The sequence below is a fragment of the Phyllostomus hastatus genome, unplaced genomic scaffold (genome assembly GCF_019186645.2).
Source record: "Phyllostomus hastatus isolate PE091 unplaced genomic scaffold, TTU_PhHast_1.1 phas_scaffold_46, whole genome shotgun sequence".
Lineage (NCBI taxonomy): Eukaryota > Metazoa > Chordata > Mammalia > Chiroptera > Phyllostomidae > Phyllostomus > Phyllostomus hastatus.
In genome coordinates, this window is record NW_025334032.1 from 20,779,562 (window position 1) to 20,798,766 (window position 19,205).

Sequence of the window (19,205 nt, forward strand, 5' to 3'; positions counted from 1 at the left end):
TAACTAGAGTTTCATTCTCTTAAAGGGAATCTGGCCCATGTAAGGATGGGGATGGGCAGAGGGTACCATGTGAAAATGTGGAGTAAAGTATTATGTTAAATAATGGCACCCTTCCCCAAGGCATGGTAAACTGAATGAGGCACTTGCCTTGGGCACAAAATTTAAGGGAGTACCAAAAAACTCAGAAATCAAGATAACATTTGTTTACCTCAATCCACACATTTATGATTTTCTTTACTCACTATGTCTTCTTTCACCTCTGATCCTATGTGATCACTTCCCTACTTTCTTAACTGCATCCTTTAGAAGTCACTACAGTGTGGGTCTCTTAGTTAACTCCTAGGCTTTGTCATCTGTTTGCTGAAAATGTTTATTTCAATGTGATTTTGAAAGAAAATGCTGTGGGATTCACAATTCTAAGCTGGCTAGTTTTCTCTAGGCATGTTGGTATTATTACACACCTGACTTATATTCAGTCTAAATGTGAGGTCTTTGCACTTGATCTGTCTTTTCTACTTGCTTATTTTTGAGATTATTTTCTTTGGTGTTCTGCATTTTTGTTGTTGTGTGAGTTTCTTTCTTTTTTCAAGAGTAGTCTTTATTACATGTTTAAAGTAAACAATCACTATTTGACTACCTCATTAATACAGTATGTGCTTTCTCACCTCCTCTTTTTATATAGCATACATGCAATCAATATTAGGGGGTCAGATGCTTATTTCAAAAGCACTCTTTAAAAAGGATGGAGGGTCCAGCACTGTACTATTAAATTTCACTTTTATCTTTATGCTACCTAATTTGAACATGTGTAAAACATTATTTTTGAAAAGAATAGTTTTGTTTAAGTATTTGGCTGGAATCTTTGATCAAATCTGAACTACCACTCTGTTCTCTAACATATGTCTAAAAAAAGACAGAATTATGCACTTGAGACAGATTTTAAAATAGTTTATATTTGCATATAAGTTCTGCCACATTATTCAGCACCACCAAAGTAAAATTCTCGAACCTTTCACTGAAAATGAAAAACCCTTCTGTCACTTGTTCCCAGTAAAAAACTGATTGTTCTACAAAATCAGGTAATTTAATCCAATATGAAGTGTGAAATATGGTCTTTCCAGGTTGAGAATTCATCAAGTAAAGACCATTCTAGGAATACTGTAGGACTGAAGAAAATGAGAAGACCAAGCAGAACGACTACCACAGATAGCTGGTAAAAGCTCCAGGGAATCTCGCTAATGGATGTGCCAGTGGCTTGAGGCAAAGAAAGTTTATCCACATCTACTAGTTTTATGTTTTCCCACTGACTGGTATCAAAGTTCTTCATTAACGGGCTCATGGGAAAATTAGAGGGGGGTAAAGGAGTTTCCTTGAGTACTTTTATTTTTTCCCTGAACTCCTGCATCTGTTGCAGAAATGTGATTGGTTCTGACACGTCTTTGAAGGCTTCAGCCAAGTTAGAGACCGTCTGTTGCTCCTGCATAATGGTGTTGAGTTTGTTGATCTCCGGGTCACAGGCCTGCATAACTCCAAGTCTCATAGTCTGAAAGTCAGCCAGGATTTCATTCTTCTTTTGATCCAATGAGTCTTGTAAGTTCTCAAAAAACTCCTTCACTTTATTTGAATCTTTAGTCAGTAACTGTAAATATTTCCTTTTGTTAGTTTTCAAGGTATTCAAGCGAGAAAGAGCAACTTCCTGACGCCAGGTCTCGAAGCTCTGAAAGAGGGACTGAAAGGCGGCCCTTTCCTCGGCATAGGCATCTTCAACCGAGCAGAAGACATGTTTGGTGTGTCCCCCGTGGGTAGCACAGATTCCACAGATCAGCTGCGCATCACTCAGGCAGAAAATGTTGAGAGGCTGCCCCAAGTGAGCTTTGCACACTGGCATTTTGGGAGAGACGCTGATCTTGCTGTACTTCTCCACAATACCCTTCCGGGAGTAATTAACCCGCTGGCTATTGACTCCGGAAGCCGAGGTCTCCTTCCGGCAGGAGTGGCGCTTGAGTGGAGATCTCCACAGTGAATTCCGCACATTCCCAAGATCCCGTCTAAGCATTTTTTATTTTTTTTTGCAAAAGTTGTGCGAGCAAGGCAAAACTCGAGGATCATCAAATAGGCTGCCACAAATTGGGCACTAAGATCTTCTTTAAGCCATTCCATCACATCCTGCCCCTGCAAGCAGGGGTATTCGGCAGGGTTACTTTTTCCCAGAGCAAAGGAATCTGTCCCTCCATCCTGCCCAGGTTGCCACTGACCATCAAAGGAGGCTGCTTTCCCCGTGAGAGACAGTGAGTGAGGAGAGGCAGGAGCTCTTCCGGTGTCTCCAACCGCCACAAGCTACTGTGAGCCTAGAAGTGCAGAGGGTTCCGGGCTTCTCCTGGAGCGGGAGAGGGGGCGGGGCGGGGCGGGGCGGGGCGGGGCGGGGCGGGGTGAGCTGTGCAAAGCCGAAGGCCAAGCTCCAGGAGACAGGAGAAGGACTTGTGGGTTTCTATTAAGTTACCCACTGTTTATTACATCATCTTTCTTCTTTTTATCTTTTCCTGGAATACCAATTAGAAGTATTTTATTAACAAATTTTTTTATTGGTGTTCAATTAAGGTTGTCCCCAATTTTCCCTCATTGCTCTCACCCGCCCTGTCCACCCCCCTCCCACGTTCAATCCTAACTTCTCTGGTCCCCCTTTGTCCTTGTCCATGGGTCCTTTATACCTGTTACTTGGTTTAACCCTTCCCCTTCTTTAGAAGTACTCCCCCAGTTAGAAGTATTTTAGACCTTCTTTATCTTCCCTGTCTCTTAATAGCTCTTATATTTTGTTTGTCTCCGTGGAAGCAAACAAAAACAACAACAAAAAACTTTTCCTCCCATTCTCTAAGTTATTCTAGCTAGGCTAGTGATCAAATTAACAGAGGCAGATTAACAGGAGAAAACCAAATTTAATATATGTGCATGGGATTTCACATACACATAAAAACTCCAGACAGTAAGGCAATAATGGATATATATGACATTTTGGACAAAGGAGAAAATGTGGGGAGAGAATGGGGTCTCAAAAGAGAGATTACAAAAGTAAGAATAGTGATTTAGATTTATAGGTAGTTAAGAAAGAGTGGAAACCAATGGCAGAAAAGTCCTTGCTAGGCAACTCTGAAACTTTGGAATGAGGGGTATCCTTCATCTCTCTGTGGCACATTCTAAATATTTTCTTTTCAAATCATTATTTCATTATGCCTAATTCCATTATATCTAAGCCATACATGTAGTTCCTAATTTCAAACAGTATATGTTCTTTTCTAGAAGTTCTATTTATCCTTTCTCATAGCTATCAGATTATTTTGACTATCTCTTGTTCTTTCATCATATTTATGATAACCTCTTTCTTTTTCTTTTATTTTTTAAGTGTTTTATTTTTATTTTATTTTTTTACTACTTAATTTATTTTTAGAGATGAGAGAAACATCAGTGTGTGGTTGCCTCTCACATGCCCCCTACTGGGGACCTGGCCCAAAACCCAGGCATGTGCCCTGACTGGGAATTGAACTGGCGACCCTTTGGTTCTCAGGCCAGTGCTCAATCCACTGAGCCACACCAGCCAGGGCTCTTTTCTTTCTTTTAAGCATATGAAATATATTAGAGAATCTGTATCTGATAAACACTCTAATAACTAAAACTTTGTAAGTTTTATTCTATAGTCTATTATTTTTTTGTCCTCTTACCCAAGGTGACTTATTTCCTCATATGTCTGTGATTTTTAAAAACTATTCTTGCCCTGGCTGGCGTAGTTCAGTGGATTAAGCCCGGGCTGTGAACTAAAGTGTCACAGGTTCGATTCCCAGTGAGGGTACATGCCTGGGTTGCAGGCCATGACCCCCAGCAACCGCACATTGATGTTTCTCTCTTTCTCTCTAGCCCCCTCCCTTCCCTCTCTAAAGATAAATAAATAAAATCTTTTAAAAGTATATACAATTCAGTGTTTAAAAAAACAAAAAACAAACAAAAAACCCCCTATTCTTTATATTACTTAAAATGTTATCTGTGGGAATTTTTTGAGGACTAGACCTCAAAAGTGTGCATACAAAAAACATATGCTTTGCTTCTTTCAGGTACCTGAGGGGAGGACGCAAGTGCCAATTTGTGTACTCTGTGCATTTTAAACTGAATGTTTTCTTGGGGTTCCCTGTGTCACTGAGATAGGGTGAATTCCAGCCCCAAATCCAAGTTCTGTCTTAATGAGTGTGTGAGGTTGTCAATGTAAGGAACATTCAAACCTGCAGAGAATTTTTGTGAGTTTATTTGAGCCAAACTGATCACAATTGCCAGGAAGCAAAATCTCAGTGGATTGGGAAATGCTCCAGAGAATGGCAGTTTAGCACCTTAATTTGCACATTAAAATCAAAGAAGGAGACATAAGGGAGTTACATGAAATCTATTGGGCATAGATTAGGGAGGCAGGAGGAAGCAAAGGCAGGTATGTGAGGACCTCTGGGACTGGATGAAAAGTAAAATGATAGACACTTTTACACAGGTGGGTACAGAATAGTTAATAGGCAACAATTAACATCATCCCAATAACAATGAGGGATTTGTGGTCTCCACCTGTTGCATGTCTTTGCTTTGAGGGGTCTGGAAAAAGGAAATTTGACATTACAAAGGTATGTTACCATACATGCAAAAAGACAACAGACAGGCTCAGGTAAGGTAAAGACTGGCCTTTGTTAGGAAAAAAATACTGGCCTAGGACATGACTGCACACCATGAACTGCTTTTAGTTGGAAAGTTTTAATTTTAGACCATCCTATGGAGTTACTTTAGGTCTCTGAGTTTTAAGGCTGCCACGCAGGCCTCCCCTGAGCCTGTCAGGTTTCTTAAGTGGCCTCTTTTCTTCCACAAGGGGGTGAGGGCCATGCAGAGCTTGTCTCCCCTCACTCTACACTACCAGGGACCAACAGATGGTACTTTAGGACACATGTGAGCCTCACTGCGTGCTTGCCTCTCTGAGGTGGCCTGCCAACCTATGTGAATTTGGGGGCCTCGTGTGTGTGTGTGTGTTTGCTATGTATGTGTTGTTTGCTTTTTTTTGTCTTTGAGGATTGTCCTTTCTTTTCCTGCCAGGTCAGCCATGCACTAACAAGGTTTTTGGTTTTGTATTGAAGGTGTAACCATACAAACTGGGGCCCAGCCACTTGGTGCCTTGAGTCTACATGACCCAACAATTAGTGTTGAAGGAAACAGGTTTTTATTAACAGGGTTCCAACCCTGAGGGCCCGAGAGCACTCCTGCTCAGAGCTCTCTTCTCCCACGACACACTGAACTTCCCATGTTCCCCAAAAGGCTACAAGCCAAAACCATGACCAGAAGTTCCCCACTTCCTTATTTGTCCGGGTAATCAATCCGGTTCCTTATCAATCCAGTCATGAAAACAGGTCTCCATCCTCTCTGGATATGCATTGCTGGGTTTCAGAGTTGCCATCTTCTCGCAGCAGCTCTCTCCTTCAGGATCTGGGGTGCACTGTTCTCAGTCTCCGTGTAGCAGTTCAGGAAACCTTGTGCCATGTTACACTGTCCCAGAGGGTGGAGCTGGGGGGTACATGTTCCAGTGTGGGACTGTGCCTCGAGGAGCTGGCTCCCATCCTCTGCAGTGTCTGAGCCCCTGATGGGCCCCGCATCTCCTGGTCCCACAAGTGCTCCTGCCCATGCACACAGCAGAGCCAGAAGCCCAGAATGTCCAAATGCCAAAAACCCAAAGGTGGGGGGGAACTTGCAACAAGTTCTAAATTCCTGTACCAAGAGCCCCCATACCAAGAGAGTGACTTCTCTGTTCATCCTTCAGGAAAGCAGAATTCTGCAGCTCAGCATTGCAGGTTACAGTTCAGCTCCAAGCATCTCTCATGTGCCTGTGCTTGGCTCAGAGTTCCCTGCAGCTCCATCAGCTCTGTCACCATCTTCTACAGGCAGATCTCTGATCAGACTTCCAGGTAGGCAGACCTCATGGCAGATTTCCCTTCTGACATCCAGGCCGACCTCCATACCTTATGGCAGCCCCCTGTAATTTTTTTAAAAGATTTTATTTATTTTTAGAGAGAGGGGAAGAGAGGGAGAAAGAGGGAGAGAAGCATTAATGCGTGGTTGCCTCTTGTGTGCCACCTACTGGGGACCTGACCCACAACCCTGGCATGCACTCTAACTGGAAATCAAACCAGTGATCCTTTGGTTTGCAGGCCTGTGCTCAATCCACTGAGCCACACCAGCCAGGGCAGCTCACTCTAATTTAAATGCTCAGCTCAGAACTTCCTGTGTGATCTAACATCAGCCCTTCCTATGGTGCTTTAGTGTCTGCCATTTTTGTCAGCTCCCCAGTATCTTTGACCCTCTTTGAGCTGCCATCTTTAGTCAGGGCAAGAGTTCCCAGTGATGCACGGGCATCCAGGGAAGGCATCTGCCCCCTTCAGCTCCTACAGGTGCTATATGAGCTTCCCCTCCTGGCTATGTCATGAGTCACTCTGCCGAGTGCATGTTCTCACAGTCACGTGTACAATTTTGCAGTTTCTGCACATCTTCCCTTCAGCAAGGCACGGCTGTTAACCTGCCTTTGTTATGTAATGTGCCCACTGTGTGGGCACCCATTTCTGCCCCCCTCCCCCCCGCCATACTGCCTTCAGGCAGGATTGTGGGGGTGTTTCCCTGTTATCAGATGACCCATGCTCTGTACCCTATTACAAAGGGACCAAAGTTTTGCCATCCTGAAGCTGCTTTTTGGGATAGTGATTTTAAGCTGTTTATTAAGAAAGAAAGACTCTGGGGGTCTGCTTAGTGGGTGGAGGGATCAAGCAAAAAGGAAAAAGGACTCACGGACATGGACAACAGTGTGGTGATTTTAGGGCAGAGGAGGGTATAAGGGGGATAAATGGTAATGGAAAAAATACAATAAAAATAAAAATAAATTAAAAAAAAAAGAAACGAAGACCTAGAAGGAAACTTTGACCCTCCTCCTTCCTGGCTAAGAGATTCAGATGGAAATACCTACTCCAGGAAGGGAATCTCAGGATGTCCACTCTAGCCTAATCTGAATGTAGTATGGTAAATAGGAGGGCTTTAGGCTGAGGTCTATATACAAAACACCTGCTGTGTCCCATTGTTTCTGAGTTACCTAGAAGAATTTGCCTGCCATGTGTTTTCCCCGGTCCTCCTCAACTGCCTGCAAATCGCCCATTCTCACTTCTGAAATCTAATACCCTGTCACCTCCACCATTTCCCCTTATGTCCACAATGCCATACATACCCAGTGTTGCCTCACTGTCTTTGGAATTTTCATGGTAATGTGGATTTCCCATGCACATGTATTAAAATTTGATTTTGTCTCATTAATCTGCCTCTGTTAACTTATTAGCCCAGCTAGAAGAACTTACAGGGTGAGAGGAAAAGTATTATTTTTACACACATATATATTTTTAGCCCCCACAGTATTTTTAATCCTGTTTTTACCTGTTCTGTCCTCAAGGCTTTTTAGTATTTCCCTTGCGTTATAGTGCTGGAAAGAAAAGTCCTGTATACATTTTATTTTTATAGATTTTTTTAAACCTATGGTCATACTTTGAAAAGTAGTAGAGCCCTCTGATTAAACTTTACCAAGAGTAATAATTTGTCTAATTCCTCAGATCCAAGTTCTCTATTAATTAATGTCCAGAGCACATCAGATTTCACTGAAAGCACACCTCAGGTCTACTGGGGTAATACTGGCATAAACAGTTTAATCATCAACTTCTGAAGTGACTTACTATATAGAAAATTGTGCTTGAGACAGGAGTACCAGTTTGGGAGGGGTAGTGGATTGCTGTTGTTATGCCCAAGCTATGGCTGGGCTGGTAATGACTGTTATGCAGTGAGGGTGAAAAGCATCCTGAAGAGCAAAGACACAAGAGAAGAGACACTTTATTATGTTGTGCAAGACCCAGGCCTGGCCTCAGAACAAGCACATGCTTTTCTCTGTAATGGGTTAGGAGTTATCTGTACTGTTTACTTAAAAATAGAACTTCAGCCATTTGAAATACTTCTACCAAGCAGAGCCACTTAGGTTAATGATATATTTCTGGACCACTTTTGCAAAAAGAGTAACTAAAGCTGGAGATTCATGGACCAAAGGAAGTCTTATCAACTATCCAAAGGTGATTTTTCTTTCTACCTAATCCTTTTCTCCAAAGGTCATTCTTGATTGTTTTTGGGAGGATGCAAATAGATAAAAGGTTCTAAATGTTCTGTGAATTCCTTTAGGGAGAAAGTGGCCCTCTTTTGGCTTCTACTATCTTATTTCCTACACATATTCCTCATCAAAATTCTTCTTTCTAGATCAGTGTTTGAGAAAGGATAGTTTAAGAAGTGTTTGGTAAAAAGCAGAGCTACTGGGAGCTGAGATCCTGGCATTTGTATTAAGTTTTTTAAAACTCTCCAAATAAATATTATACTCCTGCAAATTTGAGAACCTTCTAGAATTTCAATGTCTATGAGGATAAGAATCATTATTATTCATCTCAGTAACCTCTCCCTCTACCCTCTTACCCTACATGTAGAATAACTCTGGGAACACTTTTCAATAAAAATAGAACATTAAACGTACCATTCAAAACATACAATACATTAGGCTGAGCCATACAAAATTACTGTTTTTGTCAGTCAAAACAGTTGAAAAGTGGCAATTCCTTTGGTTCAACCTAATGTTTGTTAGGGAAAGTGAACAACAGTGTGACCAGCCTTGACATCTTACAGTCCCACCTGAACTGTGAGATGTGAAGTATTGAGGTGATCAGCCCTCCTGCTTTCAAACTTTCTGGAGAGGATATGGAAACTAATTAAACATATAATTCCAGTCTCAAGTGATAAAGTCCTTAAGTTTAAACTAAAATGTAGAAAGTATTAGTAGCATGCTATGAGCTTGCAAAAGTTTCTAAAATTTTTATGTCATGAAAGCTTTGGACTCAGAACACTGAGTTTTAAAATATGTAAAGGTCTGAAGTTAATTAACTGAATGCATTTCAATCCCTTTCAAGTCTTTGAAATATTCTATAGAAACTACTTATAAATTACTAAAAATAAAATCTGATATATCAACACAAACACAGAATAAGGTGGAAGTCAATGCCCTTAAGTACAGTTTCCATCTCGTTAATCCCTTAGACATGCTTTCCAGTGGTTTCTATGCCCAAAGACCCAATTTGGTAGCTTATCAATCAGGTGCCTTCAAAATCATGCTCTAAGCTATCCAGTCAGTGTTCTGTCTTCACTCCGCAATCAAGTAGCCAAATTAGTCTTCTACCATCTTCAAATTTACCATCTCCAGGCACCCCTATTTTCTCATGTCTTTTTTCCTTCTTCCTGGAATGCTCTTCTATTAGTTGCTTCAGGGTCTATAGTATATATCTTTAACTTATCAAAGTCTATCTTCAAGTAATATTACACAATTTCATGTAGAGTATATCAAGATATTATGACAGTATATTTCCATTTTTTCCTCTCCTGACCTTTGTGATATTATCATACATTTCATATTCACGTGTTATAACCTCCACAGTAGGTTTTTATTTTTGCTTTAAAAAGATGAGTATCTTTTATTTTTTAAAGTATATTTTATTGATGATGCTATTACAGTTGTACCAATTTTTCCCCTTTTGCTCCCATCCACCCAGTTCCCCCCTTCCCTCCAGTAATCCCCTGCCCTTAGGTTATGTCCATTGGTTGTGCATGTAAGGTCTTTGGCTTCTCCATTGCCTATACTGTTCTTAACATTCTCCCTGTCTATTCTGTACCTACCCAGTTATGCTTCTTATTCCTTTACCCCCATTATGCTCTTTCCCCCTCCCAGCTGTTAGCCCTCCAGATGATCTCAATATCTATGATTCTATTCCTGTTCTAGTTATTTGCTTAGTTTATTTTTGTTTTTTAGGTTCAGTTGTTGATACTTGTGAGTTTATTGTCATTTTAATGTTCATAGTTTTGATCTTCTTTTTCCTATAAAAATCCCTTTAACATTTCATATAATAGTGGCTTGGTGATGATGGACTGCTTTAACTTTACCTTGTCTGGGAAGCCCTTTTTCTGTTGTTCAATTCTAACTGATAGCTTTGCTGGATAGAGTAATCTGGGTTGTAGGTCCTTGCTTTTCATCACCTTCTATAGTTCTTGCTGGTCCCTTCTTGCCTGCAATATTTCTTTTGAAAAATCAGCTGATAGTCTTATAGGAACTGCTTTATAGGTAACTCTCTGACTTTCTCTTGGTGCTTTTAAGATTCTCTCTTTATCTTTAATTTTTGGCATTTTAATTATGATGTGCCTTGGTGTGGACCTCTTTGGGTCCAACTTGTTTGGGATTCTCTGTGCTTCCTGAACTTGTATGTCTATTTCCTTTGCCAAATTAGGGAAATATTCTTTCATTATTTTTCAAATAAATTTTCAATTTCTTGCTCTTCCTCTTCTTCTGGTGTCCCTATGATTCAATTGTTGATCCTTTTGGAGATGTCTCAAAGTCTTCTTAAACTCTCCTTGCTTTTTTTGAATTCTTGTTTCTTCATTTTATTCTGATTGAATGTTAATTTCTCCCTTATGTTCCAAATCATTGATTTGAATCCTGGCTTCCTTCCCTTCACTGTTCATTTCCTGTGGATTTCCTTTATTTCCCTTAGAAGAGCCTTCATTTCTCCCATTATGCTTTTGCCATATTCGATGAGATCTTTGAGCATTCTGACCACCAGTGTTTTGAACTCTGCATCTGATAGGTTGGCTATCTCCACATCACTTAGTTCTTTTTCTGGGGTTCTGTTCTATTCCTTCATTTGGGCCATATTTCTTTGTCTCCTGATTTTGGCAGCCTCCCTGTATCCGTGTACTAGGTAGAGCTGCTTTGATTCCCTTTTAGCACACCTGTTAAGTTGTATGGGGCAGTGACTTGGGTATTTCCCAGGACGGGGCAACCATGGCTCCATGTGTGGGGGAGGTGTCCAAGAGGAGCCAATGCTGCTAGCTGACTTCTGGGGGCTTGCCTTGCCCTCACCCCATTTCCAATCACTTCACCCACTTCTTATATGCAACTGGCACCCCTCCAGCTGAGTCCTGGTTGTGGTTCCCAGGGTGAGAGGCTTTGCATATGCACCTGCAATTTCTTCCACTGCCCCAACACCCAGTGGGTTTATAGCCAGAGGTTATGAGGCTTTACTTTTCCCAGCACCGGAGCCCTGGGCTGCACAGTCTGGCCTAGGCTTGTTTGCTCACAAAGTGTCCCCCTGATTTTTATCCACCACATGTGAATGTGGGGCTGCCCTCTCAGCCAGCTGCCACCACCTCACAGCTTCTCCCCTCTCTGTCCCCAGCTTGCTGCCACCACTCTGAGTCCTGTCTACCCCTCCTGCCCCTCTGAGTATAGTTTCTTTACATCCTTGATTGTCAGGCTTCCATACAGTTCTGGGTGTTTTTCTGGGAGATTTTCTGGCATTTCTGGGTATTTCTCACTTTTAAGTTAGTTCTTATGGTTGTGCAATGAGGTGAGGTATATCTACCTTATGCCTCCGTATTGACCAGAAGCTCTATCTTTTACAGAGTTTTTTTTAAAGAAAAATATCACTTCTATTTACCCACATATTTACCATTTATCAAATTGTTTGTTTGTGTGGATTTTATTTCTATCAGGTACTATTTTCCTTTTGCTTAAATAACATTCTTTAAAATTTATTGTAGCATAGGTTTGCTGGTGATGACTGTTTTCCTGCTTTTATGTGTCTGCAGAAATATTTATTTCCTCTTTGCTTGTGAAACATATTTTTGGTGGGAATAAAATTCTATGTGAATAGCTTTTTTTTTTTCTTTAAAGATACTGCTCCATTGTCTTCTGGCTTACATTATTTTTGACAAGAAGTCTGCCATTAATCTTGCTTGGTTGCGTTCTGCATAATGCCCTTTTTCCCTTTGTATGAAGACTTCCTTTTTCATCAGTGTTTTTAAGCAATGTTACTTTGTTGTATTTTAGTATGTTTTTCTTCATGTTTCTTGTGTTTAGTATTTCTTATACTTGAATTTCTGAATTTATATTTTTAATTAAATTTGGAAAAACTTTATGAAGTATTTCTTTAAATATTTTTTGTCTTTCTCTCCCCAGCCCTCAACATAGTGTGAGGATTCTAGTTACACATGTATTAAGCATCCAAGATTTAAGGTGGGCTCTAAATCAAACAACTGGTGTTTTTATAAGAGAAAGAAGAGGGAGATTTGAACACAGAGAGACAGAGGGAGACAGGTCGTGTGAAGACAGAGGCAGAGAATGGGGTTATGCTGCCACAAATCTAAGAATACCAAAGATTGCTGACAGCCACTAGAAGCCAGAAGAGAGGCCTGGAAGAGATCCTCCCTCAGCTCCCCTACCAGGGGCCAGCCCTTCAGATGTGCTGATTTCAGACCTCCTGCCCCCAGAACTGTGAGAGAACAAATCCCTGTTGTTCTAAGCCACTTACCGTATGGTAATTTGCCACTCCAGTCCTAGGAATGAATACATTGCCACAATTTTCTCTTACCAGCCTGGTGAAAGTGTGTAAGAGTGTTTTGAGGAGAAAATAAAATTTTGGCTTGAGAAATATCTGTACTTTCTAACTAAGTTTGCTGGTTAATTTATTTGGTGATATTATAGTTCCCTTTCATTGCAACACAGTGCATCATACACAGGTAAAACATTCTGAAAAAACTATTATACAAACACAAATTTCTCTTCTGTGGAGCGAGAAAGTAAGCACAAGATTGACATATAACTTCATCAAAACAATATACACAATATCACTTTGTCAGGGCACATTAAATATTTAATTTTATGGGAGATATGAAGTTTGCTTTTTGGAAACTCTTTCTTTGAATCTGTCAAATTGAAATACCACCAATGATGAAGAAAACTATAGCTGAGAACTACAATCACACAAAACAAAACAAAACAAAACAAACAGTGAGCTTTCCTGAGCAAAAATTGAATTAGCTAAATACATGACATAAGGAAGTAGGTACACCAAATAAAGCAAGATTCTGAGTTTGGGCCACTGGTTGACTCACCCTACAGACTGTCATTCTTCTTTGCAATTGGTCATTATAAGAGGGAGCACAGTTCTCAAGGAACTCTGGGATAGTTTGAGGCTCTTGCAGCATCAGGGTCATATTGCAGGCAAATTAATATTTTAGAGGCTTGGTGAAATTTTTCTTTAATAAATTCGATTAGGTGAAGATACCTTAAAAAAGATACAGAGTTGACATTATAGGTTCACACATCCCCTGCATCGATCAGTCTATAAATGAATACAATAAAATCACAAGCATTCAAATAGCATGTTCAACCCATGTTAGCAAGTTTGGAATTGCAGTCCTTTGGTGGCAAAAAATATTTTCCTTTAGCAAGAGATAGTGTTCCTTCAAATATTAGCAATAATTTCTTTATAAGAACTTGAAAGGAGCTCATTTTTCCATATTAAAAATATTGATATGTGATTTATTTATCAAGTAAAGCTTTTCAAAACTAACCAAATTCAAAACACTCAGGTGTTTGGAGGAATTCTCTAGAGAAATGCCACCTCTGTATATTTTCAAAGTTTTGACAATAAAATTTTAGACTACACAAAGCAATAAGTAGTCCTACAATCTGAATGGAACTTTCACATGTCCCCAAAAGACTTATTTTAAATATTTTCTCAAGCAATGTTATAACTTTTCTATGATTTAATGTCTCAAGATAGTGGCTGAATTAAATGATAAAATTCAAGGTTCAAGAAGGCCGCCACTCTAAGATATAAAAAGATGGAAGCCAGTTGAAGGATATGCTATAGTTTTTAAATAGTTTCATTCTGTGTGTGCTTATTTTTTACCTTTCCTTGTTTGTTTGTTTTGGGGAACCGTACACTTCCTTTTCCACAAGTTTGGTGTCCTTTCCCTTCCCCGGCTGACTTCATTTATGAGCAATGGCGTATTGAGTGGATTTCCGTGTCCTCTGTGCGGGGTGTTCCACTCCTCCCTCTTCACTCCTTCCAGTACCCTCGGAGCTGTTGCTTCTGGACATTGGGAATTTCCTGGCACTGTCCCTGTGCCCCACAGATAGGCATTCAGGCCTCTGCCTTTATGGTGTGGGGAAGAAGGAAGTTTTCTGGTGCCCAGACTCCAGAAAACTCAGTGCTTAGTGGGCGCCCCTGTAGGCAGGTTTGTGAAAGTCTGGGTAAGGCTCTTGGGCGGAGGGAGTTATTTTTTGGCATCCCTCTGCCCAGATCCTCCTCTCTCCCCCACTCCTCATCCCTCTCCCACTACCTTTGACCTTGGGGCAGGTTTGGTGTTGGGAGGACAGCCCTGCACAGCCAAGTAGCAGGAAAGCCCAGGACAGTCAAGGTCCCACAGGGGCATTAACAGCAGCCTGAATAACAGGGCAGCTTTGGGAGGGGGCTGCCTGTGAGGGTCACAGCTGGCATGATCAGGACTTCCCGATTAATTGGATCTCAGCTATACTTGGACGGGTGGAACTTAACCGACATGAGTTCTAGCCATTATTATCTTTACCTCACCACCCCTTAAAAATATAAGGCTCAGGTAACATTTAAGACTAGCAAGAAAGGGAATTTGGGGGCATCAATATCTTGGAACTGATCTTTGATTTTTCTTCTTTGTGAACAGAGAATGTTCTGTATGGTATAAAGTCTGTGTTACTTATTGAGACTTTTTGGGGTCTTAACAAGAGGTCACTTTTTGCAAATGTTCCATGAGTTCTTGAAAAATAATCATGGGCCCTAGCTGGGTAGCTCAGTGGGTTAGAGGATTGCCCCAATATGCCAAGGTTGTGGGTTCGATCTCTGCTCAGGGTACATACAAGAAGCAACCAACAAATGCATCAATAAGTGGAACAACAAATCAATATTTCTCTCTCTCTCCCTTCCTCTCTCTCTCTAAAAAATTATTAAAATACATAAATAAATGTGTACATTTTCTATAACTATATTTCAACACTGATCACTGTGCCCAGAACATAGTAGGACTTCGTAACCACCAATGTTGAACTAGCCTTTTCAGATGAAACACGGTGCCTGTATGGCAACTTCAGAATCTGCCGAGCACTTGGTCTGTGACACACAACTCTGTGGAGACAGGTTGTGTCCCAGAAATGTCTAGCTCTGTAATGTCACGGAAGCTCCCTGCGGACGGCCTGTGTGGGGACCTCCCTGCAGCCCTCTGGAGGAGCTCCTCTTCCGATGCGATGTGCTGACCGCCTGTATCAGGATCTCCCTGGGAACTTTTTAAAATGCAGTTTTCCAGGTCTCACCCAGACCTACTGAATCAGAGTTTCAGAGGATGGGGCCTGGAATCTGATCTTTTAAGACTGACTCCGCCCTTGATTCTTATGCACACACTAACATTTGAGAACTACTGATCAGGAATAATCATAAAAAAGACTTTTCAGCCTTTCTTCTTTGAAAGAACAAGAAATCTGTATCATTTTATGTAAAAATGGTCATGCTTTCGGGGCCTCCTCACTGGTCTCCAAAGTGTTGTATCGCTGAAACGCTGTTCCCTGGAAGAACATCAATGCACATTGCCCCCACAGCAATTCTGTAGCTATTTTACACATTATCTAATTAAATCCTGACTACAACCCTGTGAGATGCTGGCGTGTGTTGAAGGTGACCTTCCCAAAATATGTCCTGTTCCAACCCTTGATACAAGTGGCTGTTTCCTCCTTTGGAAAGGGTCTCTGAAGATGTAATTCAGTTAAAGATCTTAAGAGAACGTCATCCTGCATGGCCCAGTAGGACCTAAGTTAAATGACCAGCTTCCTTCTAAGAAGCAAAAGAAGCGGAGGCCAGGCAGGGAGAAGAAGGCTGAGTAATGGGTGACGGAGGCAGAGACCGGAGCAATGCTGCCAGGAACCAAGGGACTCCCGGAAGCTGGAAGAGGCAAGGCAGGATCCTCCCCCAGAGCCTTCAGAGGGCGTAAGGCCCTGCTGACAGCTTGATGTTGGATTTCCAGCCTGGAGAACATTGAAAAACAATAACTCTCTATTGTTTTAAGCCACAGAGTTTGGGCTACATTTTGATGGCAACCTTAAGAAACGAATAGAGACTGGTATTATCATTCCCATTTACAATCATACAGCTGGGTCTACTGTAGTGGAAAACATTTTATTATAATAGGCACTGGGTCTTAGGAAATGGCAACCTTGAGTTGATACTTCCTTTCAGGGTATTGATCATCTAAGCACCTTCCTTTCCACCTTGATGGACCCAGGGGTAATTACTGCTCATTTAGTGAAGTGAGGAAGCTGGAGAAGAGTTACAGAATTTCCAAAGTCTGTGTATGAACCACTCTGGCTGGAAGAGCGTGGCCCACCGTGCCCTTCACCGGTACTTAGCCTGGCCACATTCAGGGCACAGCCGGCACCGGCGCCCCCGAAGATATGGGTGTGGTTGTAATCCCAGAGCTGCGAGCTGGCCTGCTGTTGACCGGTCCTTGAGGGGGATGATCTCCTGGATTTTCACTTCTGTCTGCCATTCCATCCACCATTTCAACTCCCTTTACAGATGAGTCTTGGTTTCCTCAGCTCCTATGAGGGGTCCATGGCAAATGACAACAAAGTCAGTACTCACCGTGGCCCATTTCGATAACAGCCTCTAAAAATATATTGAACTTATAAAATATTCATGGGTCTAAAAGCACTTGAGTATAGCTTTAAGGTTAAAGCATTGACTTTAGATTCAGACAGACCTAGTCTGGAATCCTAACTCAGCCGTTTAACAGCTCCAATGGATCTGAATCTCAGAGCAAGTTACTTACCTTGCCAGAATGCCAGCGTTGTCACTTACAAACTGAGTCTCACATCCTGGGGTTGCTGTGAGGCGAGGAAGAGAGGATGTAAAGGGCTTTTCGTGGTTAAGGTTAGGGTTAGGGTTAGAGTTCAGGTCAGGAAATGCTGAGAGATAGCTCTAATTATTATTCCATGTCTGAACATTTCAACATGGTTTTCACTGTCTTTTACTGCTTTACCCCAGGTTCTAAGGCTTTCCCTGTTCCTTAAAATTTAGGTGGACAAAGTGTAGGCACTCTAGGGTTAATTTTAGCCTTTAGCTATTGATTAAATGTTTCTTTGTGGTATAAAATTGGTGTTTAATTTGAATGCTTACCCTGCTGCTATTATATTTTTCCTGCATGGGAAATGCCAACGGGGGTGGGTGAGGAGTACTACTGACTAGGGATATTGAACATGTGAGAGTTTTAATGACAGAGGCTTAAAAAAACAGGCCAAGCATATGGGATCGTTGAATTATTGATGATGTTTTTGCTGCAGTGGATTTATAAATAATACATGTTTAAAGGGTTATTTCCTTTACATTTCTTGAGGGACAACTAAAGAGTATTCTTATTTGAGTTTAAAGAGAACTGACAGTTGGAAAAAGGTCAACGAAATGTTCATTCATGCAGTTTTTATGCCCAAATCCCTCAAACTTCAAATAGGAACCATTTTATGTAACCACAGCAAATAGTCTCTCTTATTTTTAGAGTGGAGTGAGGATGTGATTGAGCAAGGGGTGGGGAGGGAGGAGGGAGCCTGAAATAATATTAATGACAAGAAGTTTCACATCAAACAGCATCACTTTTTTCCTTTAGAAAACCTCCAAATGGAAATTAACCTCTATGAACAAAAACAAGAAAGGGACCCAACATTTATTCTCTGAAGCCTATCCATTTCCGGACATGGTAGGTCTTTAGAGTGTGTTATTCTAAAAAGGGATGGTGAGGGGTGACTGTGGACAGGTGCTGGGAAATCTAAGGAGCCAGGTGAGGTTCCTTTCCACCCAGGGCTACCTTCCACGGGTCTGGGAATGCCCAGGCATCATAGGCCAAGTTTTGTTTGACATGCATATGGGCCTGGGGAGAGGCATCAGACCCATGGTTTTCATCGGATTCATGGCCTTGGAAAAAAATTAAGATCCTTTTGGAACTGGCAAAGAGGAATGAGGAGGTCAAAAGCATGGGGTGAGGGGTGTGGTGGGAGGGGTAGAGAAGGGGAAGGAGAAATCGATGTTGATTAACCCCTCATATTCCGTCAACCTTCCTGCCTCCATAAACCAAGAGTCACAGTAAGTCTCAGCTGGTTCAACAACACCCTGAAAAACTAATCACCAGAATAGGAACATGAAATTATCCAGCAATATCAGGAAAAGGAGTCCTAACTCTTTTGTTTCTTGAATTAACATTTTCTGAAAGTGTGATTATTTTTCTGTATACTTGGTTTTAATTTCTATCTCTGCAATTTTCAAAAAAGATTTAAAGCAGGATATAAACCTATAATTCAATTATAAAACTCAAGCATTCTTTCTGATGATGAAGGGGTAGTTTAAATGTTTTAATTGAATGAGAGAATGTATTTTTTTTACTAGCATTTAAAATATATGCTTCCTACAAGTTCAGGTCCTGAGAGCTGCTTGTGTTACCTATTCAGAGTGGCAAGGGAGTGAGTGAAAAGTGGGCAGGGAGAGATGAAATGATTTATGTTATTGAATTTAATCACATTTTTCTGATAAGGAGAAGGCAAGGGAGCTCAAGCAACTTATCCAATGTCCCCCAAGTGCGTATCAGGACCAGAATTCAAATCCAGGTCCGTCTGACACAAAAGTCCATATTCTTTCCTCTGTGTCCTTCGCCTGCAGTGAAGCTGCTCTGTGAACTCCGCTCATAGAGTCCACCTGCCCCCATGCTCTGCACCTCGGCTCTCCGGGGAGAGTTAGCAGGTTCCTAGGAGACAGCGTGCAGGAAACGGGGTCACATGCCGAACCTGACAAGCTCGGGGGAGGCCTGTGTGGCGGCCTTATTAACTCAGAGACCTACAGTAACCACAGAGGATGGTCTAAAATTAAAACTTACTAACTAAAAGCAGTTTATGGCAAGTAGTTATATCCTAGGCTAGACTCTTCCCTGACAAAAGTTGATTTTTACCTTAATGAAGCCTGTCTATTATCTTTTTATATCTACAATAACATGCCTTTGGAATGTCAAAGTCATTTCCCTTTTCTGGACCCCTCAAAGCACAGATACCGCACCAGAGGGAGAACACAAATCCCCTCGTTGTTACTGAGTTATTTGCTGACTGTTAACTATCCTGTGCCCACTTATGTAAAAGAAGCCTGTGCCCATCATACTCGTTTTTATCCAGTCCTAGAAGTTTG

At 41.4% G+C, this 19,205-nt stretch overlaps 1 pseudogene; it reads right to left on the reverse strand.

The window, feature by feature from the left end:
- Positions 1 to 939: 939 nt before the first annotated feature.
- LOC123807752 lies at positions 940 to 2,217 on the reverse strand (annotated as a pseudogene).
- Positions 2,218 to 19,205: the final 16,988 nt, after the last annotated feature.